Raw genomic sequence first — 22,119 nt, 5'->3', positions numbered from 1 at the left:
CAGCACAGAGGACTGCAGCACTTTTAACCTCTGTCATTTCGAGCATCTCTAAAATACCACGCTAACAAGACAATACCAGCTCCAAAGACTAAGGCACATAACTAGGACATCAGGATTCTAGGACAAAAATTTATACACATATTATTATCATTTCTGTGTCACCTCTGACTCAGCAACCAGACCTATCCTGAAACTTAGGTTCAGAGCAAAGGGAGAATGAGAGCTTCTTTTCCTCTCCCCACAGGTCCACAATGTCACAAAAGATGGCCTTTTCACACAGCAACAACAGAGAAGACCACTACAGGCCAATGTCTCCAGTGAATAGCCTCAAATATGCTCAATAATGCTCGATAAAACCCTTGCAAACAGCCGGGTGCAGTGCCACACACCTATAATCCTAGCAATTGGGGAGGCAGAGGCACGAGAAACTCCGTGAATTCGAGGCCAGCCGGGCCTACAAAGCAAGTTCAGGATAGCCAGGGCTACATAGAGAAACCCTGTTTTAAAACCCACCCTTACCACCCCACCCCCTGCAAAACAAAAACAAACAAACAAACAAAAAAAAAAAACACCCTTGCAAATAGAACATAGATATACATAAAAAAGAATTATACACCATAACCAAGCTGACGTTATCCCTGAAAGCAGGGGTGGTTCAACATAAGCAAATCAATTAAAAAAACAGAAACAAAACAAACAAACAAACAAACAAAAGAAACCATACAAATGGGCTTAAAATGGTGGGATCTAGAAAAGATCATCCTGAGTGAAGTATCCCAGGAGCAGAAAGACACAGTATAGACTCAATTATAAATGGGTACTAGGGGCCCTGCCTTCCTCTCTCCACCATCGTGGCACCTGGGAAGGCCTGGTTGGAGCAGGACTTCCAAGCAGCAGATATGTCCAGAAGGCTGTGGTGCAAGGCCATTTTTGCTGGCTACAAGCGAGATCTCTGGAACCAAAGAGCGCATGCAGCTCTTCTTAAAATTGTGGATGTTTATGCCTGAGATGAAAGAGAATTCTACCTAGGCAAGAGATGTGCTTATGTGTATAAAGCAAAAAACAATACAGTGACTCCTGGAGGCAAGGCAAACAAAACCAGAGTGATCTGGGGAAAAGTGACTTGGGCCCAAGGGAACAGTGGCCTGGTTCACGCCAAATTCTGAAGGAACCTTCCTGCGAAGGCCATTGGACACAGAATCCATGTGATGCTGTACCCTTCCCAGATTTAAACTAATGAAAAGTAAATAAATAAAAGTGGAAAAAAAGTAAGTGGGTACTAGACCTATAAGATAGGATAAACACACTAAAATCTGTGCACCTAAAGAAGATAAACAAGAAAGAGGACCAGGGGTAAGATGATCAGTCCTTACCTAGAAAGACAAAGGGGATCTACATTGGAAGTAGGAGAAAACAAGTAACAGGACAGGAGCCTACCACCGAGGCCCTCTGAAAGACTCTACCTAGCAGTGTATCAGAGCAGATGCTGAGACCCATAATCAAACCTTGGACAGAGTGCAGGGAATCATATGAAAGAAGGGGAAGTTAGTATGACCTGGAGGGAACAGGAGCTCCACAAGGACCAAATATATCGGGGCACAGGGTTGTTTTCTGAGACTGTTTCTCCAACAAAGGACCATGTGTGGATATCACCTAAAACCCCTGCTCTGATGTAGCCCATGGTAGCTCAAGATCCAAGTGGGTTCCCTAGTATGAGGGACAAGGATTATTTCTGACATGAATGCAGTGACTGGCTCATTGATCTCCCTCTCTCCCCTGAGGGAGGAGCAGTCCTGCTAGGCCACAGATAAGGACATTACAGACAGTCCTGAAGATACCTGATAGGCTAGGGTCAGATGGAAGGAGAGGAGGACCTCCCCTATCAGTGGACTTGGAAGAGGGCATGGAGGAAATAAGGGAGGGAGGATGCGATTGGGAGGGAAAGAAGGAGGGGGCTAAGGCTGGGATACCTGTGATTAAAAAAAAAAGTCACATGATCATATCAATAGAAGAAGAAGCTTTTGATAAAATCCAACATGCCTTCATGATAAAAGTCCTAGAGAAAGTAGGACTAGAGGGAACATACCCCAGCACAATAGAACAATATATAAGAAAGTCACAGCTAACAACATCCTGAATAAAGAAAAGCTTGAAGCAATCCCACTCAAGTCAGGGTTGATAAAGGGATATTCACTATTCCCACTCCTTTTCAATATTGTGTTCAAAGTAGTAGTGAGACCAATAACAAACAGAAATTAAAGAGAGGCAAATAAGAAAAGAAAATAAGTTATTAAAAGATCCCTATTTACAGATGACATTTATACATTAGAGGTCTCAAAACTCTAACCAGAAAAATTCTAGAAATAATTTTAAAAAACCAGCAATGTGGCAGGATGCAGAATCAACTTGCACAAATTAATAGCTTTTCTATTCAGTACAAACAAACATACAGAGGAAGAGATCACGGCCACACTCACATTCACACTCACACTCACAATAGCCCCAAAGAAAAACATCTAGGAATAAAACTAACCAGAGGTGAAGCACCTTTATAATAAAAACTTTAAATCACTGGAAAAAAAAAAAAGAGATGAAGGCTATAGGTAAGGGAAAGACTCTCCATGCTGTCCATGGATTAAAAGAATACTATTTTTTAACCAAAAGCTATTAACAGATTATATGGAATTCTTACCAAAATCCCCATCAGTTTCTTCACAGAAATAGGAAAAAAAATATATTGTAACATTCATGAAACAAAGGTCTGAGTTAGCCAAAACAATCCTTAGTAAAATGAGAAATGCTGGAGGATTATTACTCCAGCTCTCAAGACCTACTATAGAATCATAGTAACAGAAACCAATATGGTACTGGCTCAAAAACAGGCATGCTGACAAAAGAGAAAACAAAACACTCAAAAATGGGTACAAGACATTTCAGTCTATTAAACAAAGATGAGAAAAACATATGCTTAAGAACATGCCTTAACATCTGAAAGACTCTACCTAGCAGTGTTTCAAAGCAGATACTAAGACTCATAACCAAACCTTCGGCAAAGTGCAGGGAATCATATGAAAGAAGGGGGGTTAGTATGATGTGGAAAGGATAGGAGCTCCACAAGGACCAAATATATCTGGGCACAGGGGTCTTTTCTGAGACTGACACTCCACCAAGGACCATGTATGGATATAACCTAGTATCTCTGCTTGGATGCAGCCCGTGGTAGCTCAGTAACTAATTGGTTTCCCATAGTAAGGGGAAAAAGGACTATTTCTGACAGGAACTCAATGGCAGGCTCTTTGACTCCCCACCCCACAAGGGAGAAGGAGTCCTGCTAGGCCACAGAGGACGGCTTCGCAGCCAGTCCTGAAGGTACCTGATAAAACAGGGTCAGATGAAAGGGGAGGAGGTCCTCCCTTATCAGTGGACTTGGAAAGGGGCAGGGAGGAGATGAGGGAGCGAGGGTGGGATTGGGAGGGAATAAGGGAGCGGGATACAGCTGGGATACAGAGTTAATAAAATGTAACTAATAAAAAAAATAAATTAAATTAAAAAAAAAAGAACATGCCTTAAACAACCAGTGCTGGGAATACTGGATGTCCACATGCAGAGGAATGAAATTAAACCTGTATCTATCACCTTGGACAAACAGCAACTTCAAATTGATCAAAGAACTAAATGAGAAGCCTGAAACACTGGAAATGCTAGAAGAAAACATAGGCAGGACCTACGTTATGTAGGTTAGGAAAGGACTTTCTGAAAAGAACTCTATTTGCTCAAGAATTAAGGAAAACAGTAAGTGGCACTTTATAAAATTAAAAAGCTTCTACAGAGATAAAGAAAAAAATGAGGTGAAGAGGAAGTCCACAGAATGGGAGAAAATCTTTTCCATTTATACATTTGACAGAGGACTACTATCCAGAAAATATCATGAGCTCAAAAACCAGAGTCCAACAAAACAAATGACACATTCAGTAAATGGGTCTGTGACCTAAACAGAGTGTTCTTAAAAGAAGAAAAATAACAGCTAAGAAATATTTCCAAAAATGTTCATATCTCATAGAAATTGGGAAAACACAAATCTAAACAATTTTGGTATTTTTTAATCAGTCAGGAGAGTAAAAAAAAATCAACAAAACAATTAACAAATGCTGGAGGGAATATGAGGCAAAAGGAACCCTCATTTGCTATTGGTGGAATTGAACACTGGTCATCCACTCTGGGAATCAGTAAGCATAACTCCCCAAAACTAAAAACAAGTGTACCAAATGGCCCAGCTATACCACTCTTCCGAAAGTACTCCAGTTCCACAGAAATCTGCTCAGCCATGGCCACTGCTGCTCTGCTCACAGCAGCTAGGAAATGGAAGCAACATAAATATAATAAATATCATAAGCAACAACGTAAACGAGGCAGAAGCCAGTAAGCAGCACCCCTCCACAGCCTCTGCATCAGCTCCTGCCTCCTGCCCTGCTTGAGGTCCTGTCCTGACTTTCTAACATCAACAACGATATGAGGAAGTGTAAGGCAAACACACCCTTTCCTTCTCAACTTGCTTCTGGTCACGGTGCCTCACCTCAGAATAAAAACCCTAGCCCTCACTAAGTGTAAACCAGATACCCCTCTCCCCCAGCTTGCTTTCTGACCATAGTGTTTCACTGCAGCAAGAGAAGCCCTAAGTAATTTTTTTAAATGAAAATTTCCTGTCTGTGCTGACAATGCTACCTCCGAGAGCCAAGGACTATCTAACAAAAACCTCAACACCAGGAATGGGAAGCCCTCTTCTGAACTGCTCATCAGGGTTGTGCAAGAGACGTCCAAAACATTACTGACTATTGCTACTGCCGTTGGTGGCCCTCGAGAGGGAGAAGGTAAATCTCAATTGCTAAAGACATCACACACTGCAGACACAGTGCCCAGAGCCTCCTGTAGCGGGAACTGGTGTGAATACTTTCTCCCTGAGGACTAGCTTTCATGATACTGCAGGTACTAAAGAAGGAAAATGATCAACAGTCCCACGCTGCTACAGTGCCAATGAGCCACAACAACCAGCACGGCGGATAACCCTAAGGGAGCAGTATGGCACATACACTTTGGTGGTAACCAACAGCTCTCTAATTGGACTGAAAACCTATTCAACAAGAGGGAAATCATGCCTGTACTGGAAACCTGACCAACTACACAGGGCTAGGAAGTACCAGATCTTGAAGCAGAGTCTACAACTCCCACTATACTAAACAAGCAGAATCGCTAACTAACCATAAATACCCAGATATTACTACAGCCTTCGTTCCTCATCAAGGAACAAACAGAAAATATTACAGAAGATAGCAACCAAGCAAAATGCAGAGTGGTGGATTCCAGTCGTAATGAGTACATCTATAAAACAACTTTTACCCTAAGGCTAAGGGAGCAGAGAGGAAGCAGGGTCAGAGAGTGTGTTGTGAAAGTGTGCTTCCTAGCAATGTCAGAAGCTACAGCCATCAAGTTTCACAAATATGGCTGTCTACTTATAAGCTGGAAAAGGACCACAGTAACACACATGCTAACGTGGACAGGGAAGAGGCCATGAGGCTCAGCACTACGCAAAGAAGGAAGGAGAGCTGAGAGCAGGAGAAAAGCCTTCACTGGGAAAAGCAATCAACTGTTATTCAACACCAAACGGTCAGCCCTTGAAAAACACACAAGAAACACGGTTATTGTTGTTTTGGTTTGGTTTGGTTTGGTTATTATTATTATTATTATTATTATTATTTTTTTGGTATAGGACAACCTCGTATTTCATGGACATCTGCTTGATGTTCTTGTAACTTCTGGCTCTATAAAAATAATAAAGGAAACTCTTTGGCTCATTACTGCCAGAGCAATGTCAGCAATTTAGTGGAGGCTGTTATTGGTGTTATAAAAAAAATTCTTTCCAAAACAGTGTTCTAAAAGAGTCATCATTTGATTACTTTAATAGAAAAATAAAGCAAACAAACAAAAAACTTAGACCAAATGTCTGATCAGTCAGTGTCTACAATACTTGAGTTTTCTTCTAGGAGAAAGCATATTCCCTTTGAGACCCTACAATTTAGGAGCTATAAGATGTTGTCAAATATACAAGTTCCTGACAGTTGAAGTGCTAATGCCACAATATACAAACTCTCTCAAAACACATCTTAAATGTCAAGAGAGCCACATTAGTTTTCAGCAGTTACGGAATACTCTGTGAAGTACAAGCTTGAGAAACTTCCCAGATCTGATATCAGAATAAATGAAAATCAATGTGAAACAGTAAATATGTTCAATGTAATCCCAAACAGGTGCTCAAATTTTATGAGTAACTATAATTAATTAATGTGTATGATATTTCAAATAACTAGTAAACTGTTGGGTCAAGATGTCTGGACCTACCTGCTAGGATTTTGGTGTTTTTGTTGATGGGAAAACAACTAGTGATTAATGTAATAAATAACTAATCATTTTAATAACTAATGGTTTTAAAATAAATACCTAATCAATTTTCAAATTTTAATTTTATTTATACATTTATATATACATTTATAAATTTAATTTTACTTATTACAATTTATTTACTTTGTATCCCCACTGCAGCCTCTTTCCTGGGAGGAGAGAAGAACTGGTATATTACAAATGATTAATATAGCAGAAGTTCTATGAAAAGAGTTGAGTTCAGAATTTGTTAATGTAAGAAGCTGGACCACTATGCAGAAGAAGCTAAGCATCTCAGTCACAAACACAGACATACGTAAAGGGGAAGTTAATTCAGATCATGCAGCTTTTGTGGCAACTTTTGCTCCAGCTTGTTTTCAGTATCAAACATGGCTGAGAGCCTGAGAACGGGAGTAGAAGTTTCACAAACTTACGTGCAGAGAGACAAACACTAGGATTCAAATTCTACATGGAAGAAATAAAACCTAGTACAACTTAGAACGTCACAGGGCTACAATCTTGGAGTAAGTGTGAAAGCAGAAATAAACCACCATTAATAGGAAGGAAAAAGTTAATGCCCCTAGATTTGGACCTGGCCATGGGTAAATGCAAATCCTTTTGAACTGTCATTAAAGTTCTCAAGTTGCCTTTGTTATTTTGTCAATAGCATCTAAAATACAACAACAACAACAACAACAAAACACTAAAGTACAAAAAAAGATAGTAATAAAAAATACAAATAAACCATATCCACTCTGAAAACATATAAATAAAAATTTCAGAGATTAGGCTAAAACAAACCACCAGGGTTAATGTTAGAGCTGGCTCCATGGCTAAGAGCACTTGCTGCTCTTGCAGAGAACCTGAGTTCAGGCCTCGGACCTATCTCTGGCGGCTCACAACCAACTCTATTTCCAGCTCTAGGGGCGCCAACAAATTCTTTGACCATTGTGGGTACCTGCATACATGTTACACACATGCATACATACACACACCATTTAAGAATAGAGTTTTATATATTCAATAAATTAAACAACATTGAGAATGTCAGCAGGAGAATAAAGTACTGCCATCTAAATGGCATTCTAAGACAGTTCCTCAAATGTTTAATGTTTTAACATTAATGAAGCTTCTTAAGATATAGAAGTATATAAAATGTGTTTAAATAGTGTGGGAAGTAACAGCCCAGCTAGACATCATATGCTACCCAATAAAAAACCATCAGGACCAGGAATTGGTCACATCTCTTTGAGTCATTAGACAAAGTGGCTTATACACACCCCCAAATAAGTACAGGCTACTGTCAGTACTGCTGGCTGCCCTCCACAGTATGACAGTTAAGACCCTATTGTTGAAAACATCATATACTTTTGTCATAGAACATGAAAAAAATCCAGCTGGGGCCAAGCTAGAAGCTACTGACTAGTATTCACAGTGCTGGAAGGCACTATACTAGCTGCCACAGGAGAAAAGTAATTATTCCTCTCGCCCATCTATGAGCCATGTAACCCACAATAGCGACCTGCCTGCGAGCTACATCCACTGGTTCAAAGAGGCACAAATGCTAGGGGAGTAGCCAACCATTTTTTGTTGTCTCATGCCATGTGACAGAGCTCATAGCTGACACTGTTAATGAGGCCAAGAGCCTCATTATGTCATCCCCCACATCCTGTGACCTACATGAACCTTGTATAACCAACATACCAAATAATAGATTATTTCATATGATAATTGTATTTGATTAGGTAATATTTTGTCCTTAAAATCATTGGCAATATTATTTAAAGCACCAAGGATCAAACACAGGGCTGCATAAACTAAAGCAAATGCTCCACCACTAAATACCCTCCTAGCCCAACAGTATTTGTGTATTCCTATAACCAATTCTATACATCCACCTCTGGAGAGTAATCACTGCTATGAAGACAATGTTTCTGACTGGCTTGTTCTGAAGCTTATCACTCAAATCAGCCTGAAACTTCCAGGACGGGACTTGGAAAAAGTTAAACCTTTCTATCTTTGACTTCCTTATATCTCCCATTATTTAATAATGAGCCAGAACAAGAAAGCATCAATTAGGAAGCAACTCCTTAATAGACTTTAAGCAACTAAATTGCCATGACTATATGCAAAATATAGAAAACTTCAGAATAAGAAAACAGGAATAAAGGAGAAAGAACACAGTTATTTGCTAGAAATATAAATGAAGCATTTACAGTTCCCTTTATATATACCACATTTTCATATAATTGAAAAACTAAAAGGGAAACTATTCATGGCAACCCTGCAGGGAGACTTACTCCTGCTCTTCTGAAGCCTTCCTCTTCATCCATCAGGTTTTTGCTAACACAGTACAACTGCCACCAAAATACAAGGTGTAAAGCAGCAGATACTTAGAGCTGAAAGTGACTTTTCAGATTATTTAGTCAAACCCCTTCACTCAAGATGTCAGCCAAGCCCTGATCCGCCTCTGGGCTGTGTAGCACTCAAGGATTACCTGCCTCTGTTTTACTTCAGCTCCGAATCTCTGCTCTGTGGGGATTTTTTTATATCATTTACTGCCGACCTTGTGCACTCTTCCCTTTTCTCTGCTGCTTAAAGAACAGACAATAAGAGTTTGAATTGTGATCAACTGCTGTGCATCAGGTAACAAACACATTAGCACACTTACAAGAATCAGGGTAATGAACTGCATACTTCAATTAATTGGTTCTACAAGTGTAAAATATAGTATACATTTTGTTACTTGACTTTTTCTTTCATTTTAAACCTGAGATTATTAGTATTTTTAAGATCGTCACAATGAAGATAATTATATGTGAATATTATCTTTACTTTATGTTTAATAGTGTACTGGGATAATAGTGAAAGCGGAAAGTGAAAACCATAAAACCAGCATTTGGTGCTACCATATGGTGTCATTGTGTGTCCTTGCCTTGCATTAAAAAGCCTCTTCCCCTCATCCACACTTGGGAATTCTAGAGAAGGAGCCTAGCTAACAGGCTTTCCTTCATTAGTAGTACCTTGACACTGAGCAGATCTACACACAAGGAGGCTTCCTGGGTCTGAAACTACACTAAGACTGATAACAAGACACAGATATGTTAAAACATCTACTACAATTGTTCTTCTTTTATTATATTATTTTTAATTTACTTTTTTTTAGATGCCTCCTTGTTTCCTAATGAGAGAGAGGAAGAAAGGGTGTGGATTTGGGTGGGTGGAAAAGTAGATGGGGAATATGGGAGGAGTTGGGGTAAGGGAACCATAATCAAATATACTGCATGAAAATTTTTATTTTTTTGACTAAAATAGATAAGGACATATAAACAATCTACTGGTAGTTATACAACTCTCACATAAACACAATACAGTTTAAGAAGCCAAGCATACAGGATCGGAGACAAGACAGAAAGATACTTTTCTTTCCTAAAATAAAATTCAATATTTAAAGTTGAAACTGAAACTAACAAGGAAAGCCAATATGCATTCTGCCCGCACTGTTTACCATCTTACTGAGTTATGGTAATGCCCATGAGCTGGAACTAAACATAGTTATTACAGTTCTCCACTGTCTGGGATATACTACCATGACCATTTGCTTCTTCTCTCCACTACAAAAATCTCAGTTTGTTTCTCATAAAGCTAAATCCTACTGAAAAGCTGTAAAGGTAGACCAAATCCATTGTATTAAAATATTTTATTCATTTATTGAGAATGTCTTACAATATACTTTGGCTATATTTGGACCCAAATTTTCCAAAATATATCCCACCTTCCTACTTTGGCTATTTCCTGTTTTCTCTCACCTCCTCCCCTCTCTTCCTTTACCCCTATTTTCCTCCTGCCTCCCTTCCTTCTTCCCCCAACTCTGTAACCCATCAACTCCAATTTGTGTTTTCCACAGAGTACCTACATACATTTAATGGTAGCGAATGTATACAATTCTGTTTTAATATCTTGCATCATACTAAAATTTCATGAAATACAAGAAGGGTGTTTTGATTGTTTGTTTTTTATTTTGTTTTTTTGGGACAAGATTTTTCTGTGTAGTCTGGGGTGTCCTGTACTGGTCTTGAACTCACAGAGGTCCGCCTGCCTCTGCCTCCCCCAGTGCTAGGATTACAGGCATGTGCCACCATGCCTGGCTGAAATACATGAAGTTCTAAACCTGCAAAAAAGCCATATTTCCCATTTTTTTAATCCCATCCCTACCACAATATAAAAAAAAAATTAAGTGGAAAGCAAAAAACATACTTTGTTCTTTTGTTTGCTTGTTTTTTGTTTGTTGTTTTTATTTGTTTGGTTTGGTTTTACAGAGCTCTTCTGTAATCCTTACGAAATAGTGTGCTTTAATAACACATTAACTATCATTTATAAAACATTAATTCCTTTACAGAAAAAGTTGCCACTGAACTGATTTGTGGAGAAGTTTCCTCCCAGATTGAGACATTCCGTCCTGCAGGAAGCTCATTTAAAGAAAAAGTAAACACAAAGCAAACTCTGGAAGTCCCTGAAACCGGCCAGCTTCACCAGGCCCCTCCAGTCTCGAGAGCATATATACAGAAAATATCCCTGAGATCCATTCTCAGAGGAGCTGGGCAGGCTGGAAGAAGCAGAGGCCATCTGAACTGCCCAGAGGAAACAGGAGCAGATGAGACGCCCAGGAGAGGCTCCATCCAGTGGAAGCAGCTGGAGGGGACACTGTGGAACAAGTGGAGCTGCCACAGGCTATGCAAAGGGCTGCAGGGTCCCAGCTTTGTGAGCTGTTAGCCATGCTGGAGTGGGCTTTGCTGATGAAGTTGTTTGCCAGTCATTTCTGCTCCTCTAAGTACTCTTCATCCATTCTCCTGTAAGTAACCCCAATAAGACCCATTGGTTCACAAAGCTAGACTTTGATGGTAACTGTACTTTGGTCTCTTGTGGTATCCCTGTCTAGGAAAAGTAGACCTGTGTTGTGTCTCTGCAGAAAAAGGGTGTCAAAAAAAAACCCAGAATTCTCAAAACGATCCTGTACAACAACAAATTGTGTGGAAAACAAACTGTTTAACCACCAACTGAAAGAGAAGTTGAATTTAAACAGTTGCATTTAAAACAGTTAGTTTTCCATCCCTGACCTCAAGCTGTACTACAGAGCAAGAGTAATAAAAACAGCATGGTACTGGCATAGAAACAGAATGATGGGTCAATGGAATCAAATAGAAGACCCTGACATAAATCCTGTGGATATTTGATTTTTTTTTTTTTTTTTTTTACAAAGAAGCCAAAACCATTCAATAGAAAACAGACACCATCTTCAAAAAATGATGCTGGTCCAACTGGATGTCTACATGTAGAAAAATGAAAATAGATCCATACTTATCACCCTGCACAAAACTAAAGTCCAAGTGGATCAAAGACCTCAACATAAAACCAGACACTCTAAATCGGTTAGAAGAAAAAGTGGGGAAGAGCCTAGAACTCATTGACACAGGAGACAACTTCCTGAACAGAACACCAACAGCACAGGCTCTAAGAGCAACAATCAATAAATGGAACCTCATGAAACTGAAAAGCTTCTGTAAAGCAAAAGACACTGTCGTCAGAACAAAACGACTGCCTACAGACTGGGAAAGGATCTTCACCAACCCTATATCTGACTGAGAGCTAATATCCAGAACATATAAAGAACTCAAGAAGTTAAACAGTAACAAATCAAGTAATTCAATTAAAAAATGAGGTACAGAGCTAAACAGAGAATTCTCAATTTCAGCCATTTATCGAATGGCAGGGAAACACTTAAAGACATGTTCAACGTCCTTAGCCATCAGGGAGATACAAATCGAAACGACCCTGAGATTTCACCTTATACCCATCAGAATGGCCAAGATCAAAAACTCAAGTGACACCACATGCTGGAGAAGTTGTGGAGAAAGGAGAACCCTGCTCCATTGCTGGTGGGAATGTAAACTTGTACAACCACTCTGGAAATCAATCTGGCGCTTTCTCAGACAATTAGGAATAGTGCTTCCTCAAGATCCAGCTATACCACTCCTAGACATATTTCGAAAATATGCTCAAGTATACAACAAGGACATTTGTTCAACCATGTTCATAGCAGCTTTATTTGTGATAGCCAGAATGGGGAAATAACCCAGATGTCCTTCAACTGAGGAATGGATACAGAAATCATGGTACATTTACACAATAGAATACTACTCAGCAATTAAAAACAAGAAAATAAAAAAAAAATAAAAACAAAACAAAAAAAAACAAGGAAATCATGAAATTTGCAGGCAAATGGTGGGATCTAGAAAAGATCATCCTGAGTGAGGTATCCCAGAAGGAGAAAAACACACACGGTATATACTCATTCATTAGTGGAGACTAGACCTAAAAGATAGGATAAACATAGTAAAATTTGTACACCTAAAGAAGCTAAACAAGAAGGAGGACCCAAGGTAAGATGATCAATCCTCACTTAGAAAGACAAATGGGATGGACACTGGAAGTAGGAGAAAACAAGAAACAGAACTGGAGCCTACCAAAGAGACCCTCTGGAAGAATCTACCTAGGAGTGTATTAAAGCAGATGCTGAGACTCATAAGCAAACCTTGGGTAGAGTACAGCGAATCATATGAAAGAAGGGGTAGTTAGTAAGACCTGGAGAGGACAGGAGCTCCAAAAGGACCAAACATATCTGGACACATATATCTGTGGTCTTTTCTGAGACTGATTCCTCAACCAAGAACCATACATGGATATAACTGAGAATCCCTGCTCAGATGTAGTCCATGACAGCTCAGTATCCAAGTGGGTACCCTAGTAAGGGGGACAGGGACTATCTCTGACATGAACTCTTTGACCATGGCTGGCTCTTTGACCCACCTCCCGAGAGAGGAGCATCCCTGCTAGGCCACAGAGGAGGACAATGCAGCCAGTCCTGAAGAAACCTGATAAGCTAGGGTCAGATGGAAGGGGAGGAGGGCTTCCCTTTTCAATGGACTTAGTGAGGGGCAGGGAGGAGACAAGGGAAGGAGGGTGGGATTGGGAGGGAATGAGGGTGGGGGCTGCAGCTGGGATACAAGATCTCAAGGGCAGGCTGTTTAACACCCCCCCCCCCAGGGGAGGAGCAGTCTGTTAGGCTACAGAGGAGGACTTTGCAGCCAGCCCTGAAGGTACCTGATAAAACAGGGTCAAATGAAAGGGGAGGAGGTCCTCCCCTATCAGTAGACTTGGAAAGGGGCAGGGAGGAGACCAGGGAGGGAGTGCGGGGTTGGGGAGGGAATGAGGGAGCGGGATACAGCTGGGACACAGAGTTATCAAAATGTAACTAAAAAGAAAAATAAAATTTAAAAAATAAAAAATAAAAAATAAAAAAAATAAAAACTTAATTAAAAAAGGGTGTCCCTCAACACAATGCCAAGTTAAGAACGATCAGAAATTAAGAGAAAGTGTCTCTTAAATTTTAAAGTTATATTTGCAATGTCTTTGGTGCAAGTGAGGTAAATTTATAGACCATGTTAAGTATGAATTTAATGACCATATGTTTTAATTAATTTGAAAACTGTTAGTGTCTTGGGGCTATTTGACAGCTTCTGTTCCTTGTAAAAGTTTTTATTTGGTTACATAATGTGTGCATGTGCCGAGGGGCCCAGTGCCTTTTCTTACTGTCAGCCATCTGAAACCACAGTAGAAGGCACAGCTTTCATACCCAAAATACTCCCACACCTGTTCTATAGTGAGCAAGGGCAGAAGCAGGTAAAATGAAAATTAGACGTAAGTCTGCATAATCCTGAATGTGATCTACTCAGTTTTAATATGAAGTCATGCCTTTCATCAGTTAATTCTTTTCTTGTTTCTTAATGCATGGAATTTGTACTCTGCTAACAGTTTTTCTTTTTCTTTATTTTATAACTTTTGGATGTGTGCTGACTAGTTTTATGTCAACTTGACACACGGTAGAGTCATTCAGAGGACGTAGCCTCATCTGAGAGAAAGACCCCTTTGAAATCAGCCTGTGGGCAAACCTGTAGGCCATTTTTAAAATTAGTGATTGATGGAGGGAGGGCCTCAACCATTGCGGGTGATGCCATCCCTGGACTGGTGGTCCTAGGTTCTATAAAACAGTAGGTTGAACACATGATGGGGAGCAAGCCAGTGAGCAGCACTCCTCCACAACTTCTGCATCAACTCATATTTGAGTTCCTGTCTGAATTTCCTTAAGTGATGAACAGTGATTTGAAAATATAAGCCAAGTAAACTCTTCCCCAACTTGTTTTGGTCTTGGTGTTTCAGCCCTAACTAGGACAGGATGTCTCCCCAAACCCTCTCAGGTACCAGGCCTTGCTAGTGTCCCGAGCGTGTGCATTTGGACATTTTTACCATCTTTCTCTCACTCTGAATTTAAATGTCTTAAAGAAACACAAATATCACCCTGACCTGTCAAAGTCAAAGAAAAAGCTTTGGTGATTCATTTGATGATTCTATTTCTGATAAGGTTTCTTCTATTCTTTCTTCTATTCAAACCCATGCTTAATTGCTTTCTTTCTCTGACAATGTCCACTAAACTCTTTGCTGTTTTGTTTTCCTTGTTGACAATCCATTAGCCTCTAGGTGATATCTAAAAAAATGTTTGTTTCTTAATACTTTCAGGAAGAAATCTAAGTTCTTCTACATGGCATTCAGATTATGATGATTTACTTTCTTTCTCTGTGAATATATACTGAAGTCACATGAAAACTGATTTCCCTTTAAAGCAGTCCCACCTTTTAGCCATCATATGGCTCCGAAATGCTTCATTGTTTTGTTTTTTTTTTTTTGTTTTTTTCCTAATAATTAAATCCTTTCGGGATGGAATTGAGCATTTTAGTCAGGGTCCTCTCTCTTGCTTAGTTTCTTTAGAGGTACAGATTTTAGTAAATTTATCCTATATTACATGTCTATATGAGTGAGTATATACCATGTGTGTCTTTCTGCTTCTGGGACAGCTCACTAAGGATAATCCTTTCCAGGTCCCACCATTAACCTGCAAGTTTCATGATTTCCTTATTTTTCATTGCTGAGTAATATTCTGTTGTGTAGATATACCACAATTTCTGCATCCATTCTTCAGTTGAGGGGCATCTAGGCTGTTTCCAGCTTCTGGCTATTACAAATAAAGCTGCTACAAACATGGTTGAGCAAATGTCCTTATTGTGTACTTGAGCCTCTTTTGGATACATGCCTGGGAGTGGTATGGCTGGATCCCCATCCCGAAAGGCAAAGAAAAAGGACATCAGAAGAAGAAAACAAGAAACAAGCTAGAAACCCACCACGGAGGGCCTCTGAAAGGCTCTGCCCTGCAGACTATCAAAGCAGATGCTGAGACTTATGGTCAACTGTTGGGCAGAGTGCATGGAATCTTATATAAGAAGTGGGAAATAGTAAAATCTGGAGAGGACAGGGATTCCACAAGGAGAGCAACAGAACCAGAAATTTGAACACAGGGAACTTCCCAGAGACTCATACTCCAACCGAGGACCATGCATGGAGATAACCTAAAACCCCTGCACAGATGTGGCCCATGGCATTTTAGTGTCCAAGTGGGTTACATAGTAATGGGAAGAGGGACTGCCTTTGACATAATCTGATTGGCCTGCTCTTTGATCACTTCCCCCTGAGGGGGGAGCAGCCTTACCAGGCCACAGAAGATGACAGTGCAGCCACTCCTGATGAGATCTGACAGACTAAGATCAGAAGGAAGGAGAGGAGGACATCCCCTATCAGTGGACTTGGGGAGGGGCATGAGTGAAGAAGGGGGTGGGAGGGGCTTATGGGAGGATACAAAGTGAATAAAGTGTAATTAATAAAAAAAATAAAAAAATAATTAAATCCTATTTCTACTTGTCAAATGCAATCTATTTTTTTTAAATAAGATTCCGTTTTCTTGATAAAACGTTATATGATTTGGCCAATAAATATATTTCTTCATAGGGCTTCCCATTACATTTTCCTGCCTAGTAATGTCTAAATGAAAACTAAATGCTAATTATTGCCATAACTCATTAGCTTTATACAGCTGTAAATGTTTAGAAGACAATGATCATTTTCCTTGTTTCTTTACAATGTTCAAAACAATGTTTAATAGGTTTAATATAAATATTAATAATCACAGAATGATTGTTCTGTCATAATTATTTTGAATTGATGACAATGGAGTATAATTACTAAGGGCAGATTGATTTTTTAGTGTCAGACATATGGGTAGATCTGATAATTATCTCTGTGTAATCATATGACATAAACAATATGCTAATGGAATTGAGACTCATTTAACCATCTTTAAAATAAAAAGAAAAAAATTATTCAAATATGTTAACATTGATACATAAAATTGTATACACATGTAGAAATAATTTTAGTTCATTTAGCATCTTCCTTACATGGTATTAAACACTAGGCTTTTATATGTTTATTTGTATCCAGAACTTGATGATGAAGTTGCTCTATCTTTCTGAAACTGATTTTGTAAATACTTCCTTCCCGTTACTCTATCAGAAAGTACCTTGTATTGCATTAAAATTTCTCCTCAACTTCTCCAGCCTTAAGTGATTATCAAGACCAAGTTGCGAGAGCACAAAGTCATTACCGTTTTATGCTGTCTGTTTTGTTTCTGCAGCACAAAGAACTCACCTGGGAACTCAAGCACACCAAGCACAGGTTCTCCAGGGAGCCCCAGACCACCATTTTGATTTTGTCAACCAAAATTCCTGACGATTAGGTCAAAAACGCTTACTTAGTATCTGCTTGATGCTAATGAATGGCTGTTCTCAATTATGTACAGAGTATATTGATCATCTTTTCATCATGAAAGAATACTTGAGAGAAACTGCTAAGGGTGGGAGACTTTATACTGGCTTAGCATTTCAGAGGTTTCACTCCCTGCTCTCTTGCTAGAACCTGGGATGACTCAGCACAGTGGTGGAGGGGTTAGTGGAGTGTGTACAGAAGCAGAGATATGTGGCCACAAAAGAAAGGATGAGGACAAGGCAGGCCTGAGAAAGACACATTCCACTGACAGACATGCAGTGACTAATCCTTCCACCAACAAGTTCCAACACTTCCAGAAATTTATATTACTCCCAATCGATGCCAGGCCAGGGTTAACGCAAGGAAGGATTAATGCAATGGTTAGCTCTCATCACCTGCCTGCTAGGAACCAGGCTTTTACAGGAAATTTCAGAGTAGATATTTCATATCTATCTTTATTCCCAAACAATAAGGTATAGATTTTAGGACTTGTCTAATACATGAAAAGTATTAGTTTGGAATATTATTATAACAAGTGTGTTATAGGCAGGTTAGAAATTATTCCAACATTTTTTATTATAAACACTGTACTGTTATTTTAAACAGGGTCTCACATTATAGCCCAGGCTAGCCTTGAACTCTTGAAACATCTACTGCTTCAGCTTCCCATATGCTGGGATTACACGGTGAACCACCATACAGAGTCTAGAAAGCATAGTTTCTAATGTCACACTCTACTTGTACTGTAAAAGGGCAGTGTATATCATGGAAAAGTAGTTAAGATAAAATACACTACTTTTGCTGGAGAGATGGTTCAGTGGTTAACAGCACTGGCTGCGCTTCCAGAAGACCCGGATTCAATTCCCAGCACTCACATGGCAGCTCCCAACTGTCTGTAACTCCTGTTCTAGCGAATCCAACATCTTCACATAAACATACATGCATTCAAACATCAATGTACATAAAATAAAAATATATATACTACTTTCAAATATTTCACAAAGCACTGAAACTCTGAGATTGTATTTTCTGTACATTGAAAAGAAACAAAAATACTAACTAAAAAGGACACAGCATTCTACTAGTGTTTTCTTACTCTACAAAACAGAACACACTATTTGAACAGATGCCAAGAACAGAAGTCAGGAAGAGTGACCAGTGACCAGTGACCAGTGACCAGTGACCAGTGACCTAAAGTAGCGGACACTTTCCCTTTTCTTCACTGCTTTCTGTTGATCGCTTTCACAATTTTCATTTACTATATAAATCAGTTTTAAAACAATTTGTTTTTCAGGATGGGGATTGAACATTTTAGTTAGGGTCCTCTCTTTTGCTTAGTTTGTTTAGATGTACAGATTTTAATGGGTTTATTCTATGTTGTATGTTTATATGAGTGAGTATATACCATGCATGTCTTTTTACTTCTGGGACAACTCACTCAATCCCCATCCTGAAAGGCAAAGAGGATGGACATCAGAAGAAAAAGAAAATAGGAAACAACCTCGGAACCTGCTACAGAGGGCCTCTGAAAGCCAGAAGAAAACAGGAAACAACCTTGGAACCTGCCACAGAGGACCTCTGAAAGCCTCTGCAGTATAGACTGTCAAAGCAGATGCTGAGCCTGATGGACAACTGATGGGCAGAGTGAATGAAATTTTATGTAAGAAGTGGGAAATATTAAGAGCTGGAGGGGATGGGAACTCCACAAGGAGAGCAACAGAACAAGAAAATTTGAACACAGGGAACTTTCCAGAGACTCATACTCCAACCAAGGACTATTCATCGAGATAACCTAGAACCACTGCACAGATGTAGCCCATGGCAGTTCAGTGTCCAAGTGGGTTACATAGTAATGGGAAGAGGGACTGCCTCTGACATAATCTGATTGGCCTGCTCATTGATCACCTCCTCCTGAGGGGGGAGCAGCCTCACCAGGCCACAGTAGAGGACAATGCAGCCACTTTTGATGAGAACTGATAGACTAAGATCAGAAAGGAGAGGAGAACCTCCCCTATCAGTAGACTTGGGGAGTGGCATGCATGCAGAAAGGGGAGGGAGGGTGGGATCAGGAGGGGAGGAGGAAGGGGCTTATGGGGGGATACAAAATGAATAAAGTGTAATTAATAAAAAATTAAAAAAAACAATTTGTTGCCCATATTATGGGATTTGCTCGTTCCTGACTATGCTACTTCTCTTCTTTGCCATTTATCTTCTCTCCTTTCATGCAGTCGCCTTTGCTCATTCTTCTTTTCCCCCTTATGACTTTCTATCCCCTTGCTTCCCTCCTTCATCTTCATTAAATAGTATACATCAAAAGGATATAAAACTATTTGAAATTAACCATACAATGTTTATAAATAACTTCCTAGCCACCAGGATAGGTCAGTGTGGGCTTTGTCATGGTAACCTACATTTTCCAACTACTAAGTTTCTCTGAGATTCCAGTGTGGCAAGAGCAGATACGCTTCACAGAACAGTGTCAGTACAGGTCTCCAGTGGCTCTAGAATTCAAGGGGCCTCTGATTCTCACTTGAAAATTATAGATGAGGTAGCATAAATAATCTGGACACATAATTGCTGACTAAAGGAAATTATGAATCTAAATGCTATATTTATAGTTAAAATTGTTCCTAGTTTACTCTTAGTTCAGCCTAACTGATTTAAATCACAAGTGAACCATATTTACAAGATGTCTGATCTGGGGCCAGTCAATTCAGAGTAAATTAAGAACTAGTAATATCTACCTATTGGAGATATTAATAGAAATATCACAAGACTAATAATGTGTCCAGTCTAATCTGATAACACCGTGAGCACTTAATAATATAGCTGGAAGTTCTGATATGACTGCTCTAACTAGCCCTTAATTGAAATCTAAAACATTCTCAAACCTAAAACTTTCTTAATGCCAAAATGGCACATCTAATGCAAAATTCTACATGTGATTTCATGTAATGAACTGTAGACAAAATATGGACAGATTAAAAATCCTGAATAAAATTACTTCCAGATAAAATGGGGAAATGGCTCAGTGGGAAACAAGACTCGCTGCTTGTATGTCAGGATCTGAGCTCAAATCCCTACCATATTCTACACACACACACACACACACACACACACACACACACACACACACACAAGCTGGGGTCAGGGTCATTCTTGCCTGTAAACCCAGCACCAGAAAGAGAAACAGCAGACCCAGAGCTTCATGGCCATTTATAATTGAATGGCAACAGGATGAGCATTAGGTTCTAGCTCAAAGCAGTAAGGTGGTGAGTGACAGAAAAAAGACACCAATATCCTACTTGGGACTCTGCACATGCACACATACACACTTGAATGTGGACCACCCACGCACTCACACACAAGCACATATACACACAACCCATACAAAATAATAATAAAAAAAATTCTCCAGGGTACTCAGGCTATTTGTATGTGAGTTATAAAACATCATAGTTAGACTTGCATCTATCCTCCATATTTCATTATGCATGTGAAAATAAATATTCCCACCTCCAAAAATGTTAAATATGAAAGCTAAAACATTTAGCTTACCACAAACAACAGTCTTGTTTTCATAATGGAGTTTCTATGCGCTGTGAGCTCAGTATTTACCATATGACTGGCTCTCTTCCAAGTAACTACGTGAATAAAAATGCAACCTAAATCTTAAAAGAAATACTTTAGTCAACCTGAACTTCATTGTAGTTATAAGTTCTAACTATAATTCCAACACGAAATGTTTTCTAAAAAATAGACTCATAATTTTAAGGTATTCCAGAATAAAACAGAATGCAATAGCAGCAGTAATGAAGTTCTGTCTTAGGGAAGGCCTCAGAATTCGCTCCATTTTTTTTTTCCAGAGGCTTCTAAACAAGCCTCAAATAGCATCCCCTTGGTGTATAAGCTCAGTTTACCTGAGCATTAGATTGAAGCCCTGGCTCCATTGGCTAGGAAAATCTAGCTTCTCAAAACAAAAGTAATTCCCCTTTGTTTGCAGCTGACATCTGTGATGCTAGTATAAATAAATTTCAAAGAAATACTAAAATTAAAATAATAAAATAGCAACATTTCTTTATTTTTACGATATCCTTGCTTTAAATTTTTTCATAAGGGGGATACATACCTATTTTAATAATTTAAGAAACTTAATGACCAATAAATACTCATATAATACTCATGAAAATGATCTTCCAAAAGTACCTTTCATGAGCCTAATGCAAATATCAATTTTTCTACTCAGCTTTCACCAGCATAAAATTTAATATTCACTTTTCCTTTTTAGAAGGCATATAGTGACACAAATTAGAATACAGATTCTCTAACGGTGACTGAAATTATCACTACTGTGGTTTAACATATATTCATGAAAATGAATGAGTAGCAAACAGGAACAACTCTGAACATTAATTCATCAGCCATAAACATGGGTGCCACACATGTGCATCTTTCCGTAACAGTAATAAGTAGCATCTGGGCATCTGGAGATATGAATGCAGCTGGTAAAATGATTGCTAGAATGCACAAAACCCTCAGTCCCCAGCACTGTAGAAACTGGGTGTGCTGGCACATGCTTGCAAAATACTGACTGGGCAAAAGGGAGGCAGGAGTTCAAAGTCATGTCTTAGATTTGTAAGCCTACCAAAGCAACACAAAACTCTTTCAAAAATCAAACAAACAGAAGAAGACAAAAATGAATTAATACAATTTTCATACAGTTCTCATCTGAAATATGGCTGTCATTGTTGTCCTAATAGTTATCCAACTATGGTGGATATATAAGATTACTGAAAATACAAACAGAAACTATTGTTTTCTTTTCTTTTCCTTTTTTTTTAACCGTTTTCTTTTCTTTTTTCTTTCTTTCCTTTTTTTTTTTTTTTTTTTTTTTTTTTTTTTTTTTTTTTTTTTTTT

General features: G+C 39.0%; 1 protein-coding gene and 1 pseudogene across 1 annotated transcript in view; one reads left to right on the top strand and one right to left on the bottom strand.

The window, feature by feature from the left end:
- Window positions 1-22,119, bottom strand: part of Ssbp2 (single stranded DNA binding protein 2) — a 282,752-nt gene that overhangs the window by 113,597 nt on the left and 147,036 nt on the right. The gene's annotated exons all lie outside the window — the stretch shown is intronic.
- Window positions 900-1,232, top strand: LOC129690005 (60S ribosomal protein L35a-like; annotated as a pseudogene).

This window comes from Psammomys obesus, unplaced genomic scaffold (genome assembly GCF_907164565.1).
Source record: "Psammomys obesus unplaced genomic scaffold, mPsaObe1.curated_primary_1811, whole genome shotgun sequence".
NCBI classification, from domain to species: domain Eukaryota; kingdom Metazoa; phylum Chordata; class Mammalia; order Rodentia; family Muridae; genus Psammomys; species Psammomys obesus.
Note: the sequence above shows the minus strand (reverse complement) of the source record. Positions and strands in the feature narration are given on the sequence as shown.